Source organism: Danio rerio, chromosome 8 (assembly GCF_052040795.2).
Source record: "Danio rerio strain M-AB ecotype USA chromosome 8, GRCz13ab, whole genome shotgun sequence".
NCBI lineage: Eukaryota > Metazoa > Chordata > Actinopteri > Cypriniformes > Danionidae > Danio > Danio rerio.
The window spans coordinates 6771807-6784936 of NC_141028.1; the positions used below are offsets into that span (position 1 = coordinate 6771807).

At 37.2% G+C, this 13130-nt stretch overlaps 1 protein-coding gene and 1 long non-coding RNA gene across 3 annotated transcripts in view; one reads left to right on the top strand and one right to left on the bottom strand.

Annotated features, from left to right (window-relative positions):
* adra1aa (adrenoceptor alpha 1Aa) overlaps positions 1-13130 on the top strand; it is a 57606-nt gene that overhangs the window by 27925 nt on the left and 16551 nt on the right. The window lies entirely within an intron of this gene.
* Positions 3226-13130, bottom strand: part of LOC147842538 (uncharacterized) — a 60414-nt gene continuing 50509 nt past the window's right edge. Inside the window, exon 3 of the long non-coding RNA XR_015497516.1 lies at positions 3226-3331. This is a non-coding gene — a long non-coding RNA (uncharacterized LOC147842538). The remainder of the gene's footprint in view (positions 3332-13130) is intronic.

Here is a 13130-nt window from a genome sequence, read left to right on the forward strand (position 1 = left end):
AACGGTATCAGAATTTTACGGTACGATAATACCTCGGTATGAATGGCATGGTGCGGGATTTATTAAATAATTTACAGGAAAAACAAAACCAATGAAAAGACTCGAAAAAATTGCCAAAAGTGTTTATTTACCTCAGCACTGAACATATCAATGACATACAAATCAGCCATCTATCTGTAAGTTTCAAAACAGGAACTTCAATTTTTCAATTTTAATAACAAAAAGCTATTAAACCATATATAAAAAAATAAAGTTTCAATTTAGTATTGTTGAAAACTGATCACATTCAACATTTAATCACTCACTCACTTAGATAGAGATGGTTTTTTAAGGAAAATTATCATATAACTATAATCTGGTAAATGTTGGGATCTCTGGGCATGTCCCCTGCAACAGAAAAAAACCCTCTCATTTGGGACTGAGGTTTCTGGGACAGAGAGATACGATTTAGCCAAGGTTGACAGCAGTGGGTAACGTTGTGCATTATCTTTCCACCACTTGAGAGGACAAGCCATGAGTGAGATAGAGGTCTCTTCGCGGTACAAGTCAATGTCTGCATCAATCTAACAAGTGTGCTGTGTTCTGCAGTCCCCATGACTGTTTTTAGTCGTGTTCCCCGACTTATGTTTCACCACAGTCTGGCAGTGCCTCCATACTGTTTTTTTCTTTGTCTGTCACCTTTTCTACTTTTTCGTATCTTTTTAGAAAGAAACTGAAATGCTTCCACACATCCGATTTAAAACCCGCTTTAGGTTCGATCCTTTCCAGCTCTTTTTCTTCCCCGCTACTAGCAACACACTCCATTTCCAAATTACTGGATCTGTAGTGACAACAGACCGCAAAGGATGATGGCCACGCCTGGGCTGATGGGAATTGTAGTTCCCGCTATCTCCCGTTCGCTTCATTCGCCTAAGCAAACTTTTCTCAGAAATATAGTTTTATTAAGTCATGCGCCTACGGTAAAATTGAAAAAAATTACTATTGCGGTATGACAGTATTTACATTATTGTTACATCCCTAATAAATATATACATTTTTCTTCAAAATTGGTGTAAAAGGAGTTCACTGGAGATCAATTTTATTAAAACCAAGGGGATGATAAGAAATAAACTAGTCCCTAGTCAAGGGTTGAAACCTCTGGTCCTTGAGGGACATGAAATAGAGGCAGCTAGATGTTTTAAATATTTAGGAACCCTTGTTGATAGTGGATTTACATTTGCTGCAAATGCTGAGTGCATTTTTAAAAAAAAGCAATGCAGAGATTATATCTCATTAGGAGGTTACAACAATTTGGTGCGAGTCAAAATGTTCTGGAGATGGTTTACAAGAACTTGGTTGAAAGTGTTGTGAGTTTTAACATGATTGCAGGGTATGGACTGTTGCCAATTAAAGAAAAGCAAAAACTGTATCGAGTAGTAAAAACTGTCAGTGCAATTGTAGGTAAAGCACAAAGACAACCAAAGGAAATTTATTCAATGACAATTAAACAACGCACACATCATTATTGAAAATTGTTGCCATATCTAAAATATAAAATTTCAGCTCTTGCCATCAAAAAGACGTTTTAGGCAACTTCAAGTAAAGAAAAATGTGCATCAAGTGTCCTTTGTGCCGATTGCCAATAGACATTTAAATACCGTGTTTTAAGTATGTCTAGGGTTTTAAATTGAGTTTTTAATGTGATGTATTTGATGACATTGAATGTGTTTGTTTTGCCTGTTTTTTTTTTCTGTGATTTGTGTAATGTGAACGCTGATGTGGTTGTGTGGTGAAGCCAAAGATACATTTCCACTTGTGGACAATAAAGAAAGTAAAGTAAATAGTTCCAAACAAAGCTGGGTCAAAACATTTGTGCAATAAAGCATACTGTTTCAGTTAAAAAAAAAATGTCCTTAGTGAATATGGGCAATGTATTTTGGTGCATTTAAACAAAACAGATTTATTGAACAGATATATTTATTACAATAATATTTTAGTCACCAAACGCATTTAGAAATTGAAAGATAATACAATTAAATTCATTCATTTTGCTTCTGTTGATTTTTTCTCTTTTTTTTTTAAATTTGTATTTAATATTTTTCTATAATCATATCAATTTGGCTGTACTAGTTTTTGGACCGTTATTGTAAATTATATTGTTAGATGAGCTTCAGATTTGGCTCCAACACTGACTCATCTAAAATATATGCACAAATATAATATTGTATAGCTTCCTATTAAAAATATGAATATAAAAGAGAGATTTATGAGGGGTGTACTTATATATGCTGAACACTGTATGTCAAAAAAATTGACAGGAAAACTTTTTATATAAAATATATTATAATTTATTATAATATAATATATATATATATTATATTATATTTTATTCCACGTACTTAATTACACATAACATGTACATCATTTATTTTTATATTTTTCACTTTTTAAATTTATTATTTTAATTTTCAATTTTATTTTTGAATTTTGTTTTCATTTATGTAAAATTATACATTAATTTGGCAAAGGGGCGAGGCAGTGGCGCAGTAGGTAGTTCTGTCGCCTCACAGCAAGAAGGTCGCTAGTTCGAACCTCGGCTCAGTTGGCATTTCTGTGTGGAGTTTGCATGTTCTCCCTCGTGTGGGTTTCCTCCGGGTGCTCCGGTTCCTCCACAGTCCAAAGACATGCAGTACAGGTGAATTATGTGGGCTAAATTGTCCGTAGTGTATGAGTGTGTGTGCGTGTGTGTGTGTGTGTGTGTGGATGTTTCCCAAAGATGGGTTGCGGCTGGAAGGGCATCCGCTGCGTAAAAATGTGCTGGATAAGTTGACGGTTCATTCTGCCGTGGCGACCCCTGATTAATAAAGGAACTAAGTCCATAATGAATGAATGAATAATAAAGCAAATGACCCAAAAAAGAGCCAGTTACTTGAATTTGTTTAGTCAATAACATCCATGTATGCTATCTAGTTTATTCTGACTGAAAAAGCAAAGAAACAAAAATCACTTACCTTGTTGTTGTTAATACTTAAAAAAGAAAAAAGTCTCAGTCAGTGGTCAATATGGTTTAAATCAGGAGAACATTGAAAATGATGAGCAGAGTTGTGAAATATCTGGTCTCTGTGTGTGATTTTGTTGACAGAAATAGGATAACAGACACGCATGGGGACATTTTTTTAGGTTTCCTGTCTGAAAGTTAGACGTGCAGACATTTTTCCAAAAGCTCAAAGATGGGAAAACAATTACCTCAAGTGGGTAAAAACGCTGCCATATGGAGACTCATGAGGATCTGGGAAATATTTAGGTCCACAAAGGCTTCAGGTCTACTAAGACTAGCATCCCTCATGGAAATCTGAAATATGGCAATATATGCAAATTACACATGATGTAAAAGTTTATATTTAGATTTCACATACAGCTGACGTCAAAATAGCAGCCCTCATACAATTTCTTTTTCTTTTGTCAATTATTTCTCAAGTGATGTTTAACAAACCAACACAATGTTTTCACAATGTTTCCTAGAATTTTTTTTTCTTTAAAAGTCTTGTTTTAATTTTGCTGGAATAGATGTGTGTTTAAAATATTTAAAATTATTTTTTGGTCAAAATAATTATCCACCTTAAGGATTTTTTACTTTGATTGTCCAGAACAAACCACTGTTGTCTACTTTACTTTACATTACTTGTCTACTTAACATAATAACCTAGATAATTATTTAAATTGCACTTGTGCTGTCATCATGGCAAAGACAAAAGTAATCAGCTTTTACAAATCAGCTATTAAACTATTATTTTTTTAAATATGTTGAAATAAAAAAAGCAGCACTTGGGAAAAATTTTAAAGGAATTAAAATTTCACAGTAGGGGTGAATATTTTCATTGCAACCTATATAACATATGCCCTATATGCAACATTTAATTCAAAGCATAGCAAAAATGGGCACTAATATATATATATATATATATATATATATATATATATATATATATATATATATATATATATATGAAGAGTGTTTATATGCAAAATCCTCTAAATACTGCTAGATGTTTTCTTCTAAAATTAGCATTTGTTTCTAACCATAAACATAGGGGCCTGATAAAAATATTTATTTTAAGAGAAAAATTCAGATGGCATTTAAAGGTTTTTGTATCTGAACTCTTCATATATATATATATATATATATATATATATATATATATATATATATATATATATATATATATATATATATATATATATATATATATATATAAACTGTATGTTTTTTTTTTGTATTTTTATAAAAAAAAATTGACAGGAAAAAATGTTAAATAAAATGGCGTACGACAAAGTTTCAGTCGACGCCATTTTCGCACAAGAAAATGTCTACAGTAAAGCTGTACAGGTTGCTTACATATCATATGAGAAGCACTTCTTACAAAACAGATGCTTTATACACATAAATACTTGTGTATAAATGTTTATTACTAACTTTTCTATGAACATGAGATGATTATAACTGCAGATCAATGATAGTGCGAAATAGCCTACTGTAACGTCTTTAATTATAATAATTTAATAAATAAATGCAACATATATAAACACATACTGCCCCTATATATATATATATATATATATATATATATATATATATATATATATATATATATATATATATATTATTTTCATTTCCTTTAAAGTGGAATACTTGAATATAAACATAGGAGTCCGATAAAAATGGCAATTTTAGGAGAAAAATTCAAATGGCATTTAGAGGTTTTTGCATCTCAACTCATCATATATATATATATATATATATATATATATATATATATATATATATATATATATATATATATATATATATATATATATATATAATTACAAAATTTCAAAATACATGTTGCAGATATTATATACTATATTTCCTACATGTGAAATCCAAATATGAACTTGTACGTCATGCAGTAGTCAATATTAGAAGTGGATCAAGAAAGTTTTTCAAAAACAAGAATGGGTGTTGTTCAATAGTTTTAAGACAAATTGGATAAAAGGTTTTGATTTACTTCAAATGTTGACTACCTATATATAATTTTTGTAATTTTGTAAATAAGTGTTGAACACGTCATGTTTTTTCCTGAGAATAATATTTCTTAAGGAGCTGTTGACATGGAATTGAAGCGAATTTAAGTAAAAAACCAAACAACACAAACAAAAATATAACAAAACTAAACCATAAAAATTAGTTGTGTTTAATAACAATGAAATGACACAAGGAGAAAGTGCTAAACTACTGAAATTCAGCTGCTGTCTGGGCTTTCACTGCCTTTCTACACCTTCCTTTCTGCATGTGTTCAATACTTTTTAGCTGTGTCATTTCATTTTGTTACACCCAACTTAGTTTTTAAACTAATTAGATTTGGTTTCTTTGCATATATGGATTTCTTTGGTTGTTACCAACATCCAGGGAAATTTTCAAGTCAACAGCACCTAAATATGAAAAACGGTGACATGTTCAATACTTATTTTCCCTACTGGATTTGGGAAGATTTCTATATGGGATGCATGTAGCTTTAACCTAAATTTCTGCACTGCACAGGTCAGAACAATCAACTCGCTTGTGGCTTCGTAAACACTGCAGCGTAGCAGAAGTGTTTCAAGCGCCAATGGTTTAAAAGATGCTTGTTTAAACCGCCGTTTAAAGCCATCTCTCAGACAAACAGGGTCAAGAGTGTTTACGCAATATGTTTGGCTTCAGAAATGCGAGTCAGAACCATCTGTAATTCCCTTAATGCACAGCAGAGCTTCTCCAGTTCCCCAGATATGAATTTCAGCCGTTATTATATTTCCCACCCCTGCAATAGGGCTCTTGTGAGACCTTTCGGTTAGAGGTCAGTCAGAGTTAAACCACAAAATAAAGTCTATCTGGTCAGAAAAAGAAAAGAGGAGAAAGAATCCAGCTAGCGGTATTATTGGAAAGCCAATGCAAACAAATAACAGCGCTTTATGAAACGTGGGAGTCTGTTTGCATGATTTGTCAGGATTTTCACGATACTGAAATGCTTGCTAATTAACTGGCATTAAACTGCATATAATAGAGTGTTTAATAAAGCTCTGGGGATTCACTGACCTTATCTGTATGACTCAGACTGAAATATAAAAAAAGACCTAAAACAGTGTGTTCAATAATAAAGTAGCTAGTTTAATGTTACACTGGTCGATGCGACTATTATTATTATTTGTTTTGCATGTGTGTATAATATCTCAGCAGACCTCGGAGGCTTTCTGTGCTCACAATGAAGTCGCCTTTCAATCTGGGATAATTAAAAACAACAGGTTAATTGTTTTCCTAGCAAAGTAATTATGCGCTATTTTCATCAACAAATCCGCTAGACGCCAGAAGGCTTCATAATATCGGTGTATAAATAAATAAATATACATATGGTGTAATATCAAGGGGATTTAGCGGACAAACACGGGCTTTAGGATGAAGAATGTGCCCTTCAGACAAACGTTCTTCCTTTAAATCTTCCAGTACAGTAGCAGCAAAGACGGGAGAGAATTGTTTTGATGCCTGATTGAGTCTTAAGAACATCCGCTGCATTATAGTCGCTGATAATTCTGCATAAACACAGGGGCTTATTTAAAGACACACAAAGAACAGCTGCTGAAGCCAAAGACAACAGTTCCTCGCAAAATATCATCCGTTTACCATATTTACTAAAGAGTAAGGGGTTGTTTTGAAGAGTTCCGGGTCTTGGGAGTCAACTGACGAGGACACCCAATTATATTTTTATAGCAATATTTTTTATATTTATATTATTTATTATTTATTATTATTAATTATTTATTTTTCAATTATATTTTTATAGCAAACATGCAGTGTTTCGGTGGGAAAACACTGTTTAATTCTTTAAAAAATGTTGGGAATTTTGTAAGTACCATATCTAATTATACAGTTGAAGTCTGAATTATTAGCCCCCCCTTTGATTTTTATTTAATTTTTTTTATATTTCCAAAATGATGTTTAACAGAGCAAGGACATTTTCACAGTATGTCTGATAATATTGTTTTCTTCTGGAGAAAGTCTTATTTGTTTTATTTCAGCTAGAATAAAAGCAGTTTTAAATATTTACATTTTAAGGTCAATATTATTGTCACCGACTCGGTCCCAGTCATTCCCCTCGCTGGCCAGCAGAGGCCGCCATCCCCGGACTTCTAGCATTACATCATCCACTTAGACCAGGGGTCTCAAACTCGCGGCCCGCGGGCCATTTGCGGCCCTCAGTGCAATATTTTGTGGCCCGCGCCGACCGCTGTACTCTGACGCTCCCCGCTCCGCTGATTCTATCCGTACACAGCGCGCTTGTCTCTCAATGCGCGTTGTCGCGCGCGTTCTGATCAGCTGTGTTGCGCGCGCGTACTCAAGAGCGGTGTTATCGCGCGCCTACTGAAGGGCGGGACCGAGGGTGTGTGGCGTCGCGGGGGCACTTTTGATCATTTTGGAAGGGCACTTTCTATGCAAGACTAAAAAGGGCATGTGCTCTGCACAGGTTGAGCCCTATGTGTGCACGTGCCTGCCCTGCATCTTATATATATTGATATTATAGGTAGATACAGACTGATGTGACTGGAGTGGGGTGGGGGTGTTTTATTTATACATATATATGCCTTTTTTTAGGTGAGGGAATGGAAGTTTTGAGTGAGTTCCCCCACTTTTTTCCCTAGGACTTCAATAAGTCAAAGTACAGGTCTAGACTTAATGATGATCATCTTCAAGCCATACTGAGGGTCTCAACTACTTCCGCTCTAAAGCCAAATGTGGTTCAGACTTGTGAAAAGAAGCGCTGTCAAGTCTCTGGCAGCAAGAAGTAGGCAAAAGATGCCATGTTCAGAAGAACTGTTCATAATCTTCACTCAATGTTCTATTAATGTTCAGGACACTTCATGTTCAGAAGAAATAATTAAAACTGTTAATAATAACATTTGAGGACTTTTTTTTTGTGAAATCCCTTACGCGGCCCAGTCTCACCCAGACTTTGCCTCCTGCGGCCCCCAGGTAAATTGAGTTTGAGACCCCTGACTTAGACTGATTGTGCAGACACCTGAACTGAATCACGTTAACGACCCACGCCACCTATATAAGCCACACTCAAACAACTGTTCAGTGCGAAGTCTTGTTTAGCCCCGGCCAGCATTACTGAGCGTTCTTTCCTGCCTGATTTTCTGTGAATAACCCCGGACTGTTTCTGACTCTGAGTTGCCTTCTGCCTGCCCACGACCCTTGCTTGATACACGAACTCTGAACCACGATGCCTGCCCTCGACCCAAGCCTGTCTAAAGGATTCTGAACCACGCCGCCTGCCACTGATCTATGCCTGGTAAATCACTCTGTGTCTGTCAGCCGCCAGCCCCACGACCATTATTGATTCCTGTTGATGTGTGTTCGCACTTTAGTGCGTATTGGATGTTTGGAAGTCTCCCCGTTACAATTATTAGCCCCTTTAAGCATTTTTTTTCTTGATAGTCTACAAAACAAACCATCGTTATACAATAACATGCCTAATTACCCTAACCTGCCTAGTTAACCCAATTAACCTTTAATTGTCACTTTAAGCTGTATAGAAGTGTCACGATAACCAGCGATCATTCTCCTGAGATCGCTGGTTCTCTCACATTATCCATGGACTACACTTCCGCCCTCTCTTGGACTACATATGCATACATGCTCTCCGATCACACTCACGCCTGCTCATTCATCTAGACTGACTACATTCGCACACCTGAGGACAATCAGAGACTCATCATACACCCTACATAAGCCACTCATTCACCCATCCAGTTGGCCGAGTCTTGTTCGCTTCTAATGACATTACAACACGTTTCTCCTTGTCTTGTTTTCTCCGTGTTTAGACCCTAGCCTTGTTTACCCTTGTTCTCCTGTCTAGCCGCCTGCCTTATGACCTATTGCCTGAATATTGATTACGACTCTGGATTTGCCTGCATATACCTGTTAACACCTGATTTGACCATTGCTTGCTTGACGTTGAATAAACCTGCATTGTGGATCTTACCTCCAGTTGTGTGTGTCACCCCCGGCGTTACAATAAGCTTCTTGAAAAATATCTAGTCAAATATCATTACTGTCATCATGGCAAAGATAAAATAAATCAGTAATTAGAAATTAGTTATTAAAACTATTATGTTTAGAAATGTGTTGAAAAAAATCTTCTATCCGTTAAACAGAAATTGGGGAAAAAATAAACAAGCAGTTTAATAATTCAGGGGGGGTTAATAATTTTGACTTCAACTGTATATAAACATATCTATATATGCTATAGTGCTATATTAGTACCCTATCTAATAGAAATCTAACAACAACAACATTAATATTTTTTGCAATTATTATCTTAATATTACATTGAAAAATGACAAATGTTTGGATTTGTAATGCAATAATTTCCTTTGTTTTTATATTCCCCTTGTTGTCATTAAACAGCAATATTTCTATAATCAATTCAGCCGGCAGCTAGCTCTCTGCAACTCTCACATGGTCGCCCACTGAAGCTAAGCAGGGCTGCGCCCGGTCAATACCTGGATGGGAGACCACATGGGAAAGCTAGGTTGCTGCCGGAAGTGGTGTTAGTGAGGCCAGCAGGGGGCGCTCCACCTGCGGTCTGTGTGGGTCCTTATGCCCCAGTATAGTGACAGGGAATCTATACTGCTCAGTGAGCGCCGTCTTTCAGATGAGATGTTAAACCGAGGTCCTGACTCTCTCTTTTCTTAAAAATCCCAGGATGTTCTCCGAAAACAGTAGGGGTTTAACCCTGGCATCCTGGCCAAATTTGCCCACTCCTAAGCATCCCCATATCATAATTAGCCTCATCCCACTCTCTCTCCACCAATCAACTGGTCTGTGGTGTGCAGTCTGGCACAAAATGCCTGCCGTCACGTCATCCAGGTGGATGCTGCACACTGGTGGTGGATGAGGAAATTGTCCCCACAGCTGGAGGGGCGTGGTTAAGTATATTAGCCACGCCCAATACCTCAGACAGACAGAGGCTGTTTTTTAATATCAAGTACACAAAGTTCGGACTTGCGTCCTTGGAAGTTCAGACTTGGAAAAACAAACTACCAAGGACACTAGGACACAAGTCAGGTACTTCTTCAAATGGAACGGCAGTGTACTTTATAACGTCACTTACCTCACCATGGATTCGTCAGTTACACTGTACATTAACAAAAAAATTATTTAGTTACGTAAAGCACAGCCTTACAATTATGGGCAAAGCAGTGGCACAGTAGGTAGTGCTGTTGCCTCATAGCAAGAAGGTCGCTGGTTTGAACCTCGGCTCAGTTGGCGTTTCTGTGTGGAGTTTGCATGTTCTCCTCCGGGTGCTCCGTTTTCCCCACAGTCCAAAGCCATGCGGTACAAGTGAATTGGGTAGGCTAAATTGTCCGTAGTGTATGTGTGGATGTTTCCCAGAGATGGGTTGCGGGCGGAAGGGCATCCGCCGCGTAAAAACGTGCTGGATAGGTTGGCGGTTCATTCCGCTGTGGCGACCCTGGATTAATAAAGGGACTAAGCTGACAAGAAAATGAACGGCCTTATAATTAATATTATATTAATATTATAAATCTATATTTTTGATTTAAGAAAATGTAAACATAAATCACGATAAATGTGAAGTGAAATGGGTTATTATATACAGACTTGTGTCTTTGATTATCAGATTTAATAAGCTACAATGAACATTATACAAGTACAAAATGTAAACAATAGGAAATGAAGATAAGGTTAAGTAATTTAGTAAACAAAGAAAAACAGCATACGACACAGTAACATAAAGACAATTATAAAAGTTAACAAAATAACACTGCCAAATTAACACACCAAAACAAATAACAGATTTAAAAGACCAAAAATTGTGCGTTAGATATGCACTAAGCGTTTTAAATATCATGTTTTAACTACAGTGAACAGATGCAATCCAGCGGTACATCTGTGATGGACTGGCTGATGTAAAGCTGCTCTCATCGGGGTAGATAATGACCAGTGGCTTAGCGGACGGGCCCGCAGGGCACGCACCTCAGGGGGGGGCCTGTGTGATTATTGGGCCCCGCGTCGTCGCGATTATCAATAATTGAAAATCCGGTCACCACAATAATCAAACCCCTGGGAACAACTGTGGTCGGAACCAAAGTTCACAGGTCTGTGTTCTCTGAACTCCTCTCAAACGGTGGACTACTTCATTCTGATTGCTTGCCGCTGAACCGCGTCATAGCTCAATACCATAAAGTTGACTTGATTTCAAGTCCTCCTCGAAGCCCACACCGGAGAAGACTCGCCGCGCTGCTCCTCGCCACCGGTTCTCATTGAAAATGAATGACTTCCGGCTACTTTGACGCTCTCGCCGCTTGTTTGTAAACGCTACCCCACGTCGTCGTTCCACCCCTCCCCCCTTTCCCGCTCCTTAGTTTGTTATCGCTCCTCAGTTTGTGAAGGCTTCCCCGTGTTGTAACTCCACCCCGCCCACCTTTCCCGCTCCTCAATTTATGATCGCTTCCTTGCGTCGTCGCTCCACCGACTCTACTTAGTTTGTGATCCCTGCAGGGGGGCCCCTGCATTTTGCGCTATGCCACTGATAATAACGAAGCTCCCGCTGACAGACTGGGGGTCAGAGTCCGCATAAGCTGAGCCACATCACCAAAGACGCTCTATCTTTATAAATAAACTGCTGATTTAAGTTTAAAACAGCTACATTCTCGCCTGAAAAACTCTTAAAACGTTCATTTGTAACACAACAGAGGAGTATTTTTAAAACTGTGCAGGTTTTCTCCTCTGCCACTAGCTTTCGCTGGTTACGCTGCAATGTATTCTGGGATACCTATGCTTTGTAAGTTCGCACAAGTCACCTCTCGAAGAATCCTTGGCAAAAGGGGCAGAGCAAGTACACGTCCGGGAATTTTATCTGCACTTGGCAGGATGTGAACCTTGAATTAGACCAGTACTTCGGCGACGGTTGATGACGTTTCACGAGGACACAAGAACGCAAGTACAGACAAGATCGCATATTGAGAAATCCACAATCTGAGAATTTTCAAATATCAATTAAAGATAAGTAGGGCAAGCAATTAGCTTTTCTAGAAGACATGCACAGATGAATTGTTCACCACAAAACAACATGAGCTAACAAAATCTTATGGTTAGTTTTGATTTGATTTGCACTTTGAGATGTATTCTTTGTGCATAGCCCCTTAAGCCGGTCTCACAATGTGCAAATTTGACCACAGCTTGGTCATCTGAGACAGATTTTGAAAAGTTCAAATTGAACCGAACCTGCCAAGTGTGAACACACCATTATATTTCATGAGACGAGTGGCTCTGTGCGCATCTATTTCCAGTCAAACCTGCGTCACACAGCATGAGGTGCGTGACCAAACCACTGCATGTACTTAAAGGAGAGCATGGCTGTCCTATGACGTATGCATGAGCCCACGGGCACTCTTTAACACTAAAATCATGTCTGAAATCCTCACATGGCACAAACTCTCTCTTTCCTCTGATCATTTGCTCTTACAAGGAACCATGGGAAATGAGGCAGGAGGTACCAGACTGCTCAGCCTGAAAAAGTAAATTGAAAACGAGCTCAGTCATCCTGTATTTTTGGAAGCGCTGGATGTGTAAATGGAGTAAAATGCAGTAGGGATCAGTGCGGCTTTAATAAATAATGGGCATCAGTTTCTGCTGGTTAATATTACATTAGAGCTAATATTAAAGAGCAGCAGGCTTGACATTAAGAAAATCACAGGCAAATGTATTTATGCCTGCCAGTTTTCGTGAGGTTATTCTTGCAGTGACATTTCTGTCTCTGTGATATAATGAACAGAAAGAGATTCAAGCTTAGGTGCTGTATAGGTTAATCTTCAGTAATGCAAACAAAATTGCATTTAAATATTAACATTCTTTTTCTTTATAATGAAATAATTATTATGTATTATATAATTATTGTATTATGTAATTATTATGTACTGTATATGTAATATTGGAAAACTACTAGCCACAGTGGCTGATGATTAAAAAAGTTAATGTCAAGCCCTGTGTATGTATATTTTTATTACTTGTATTTAAATGCGTATTGTTTTATTTATTCTTTAGTTTACACTGA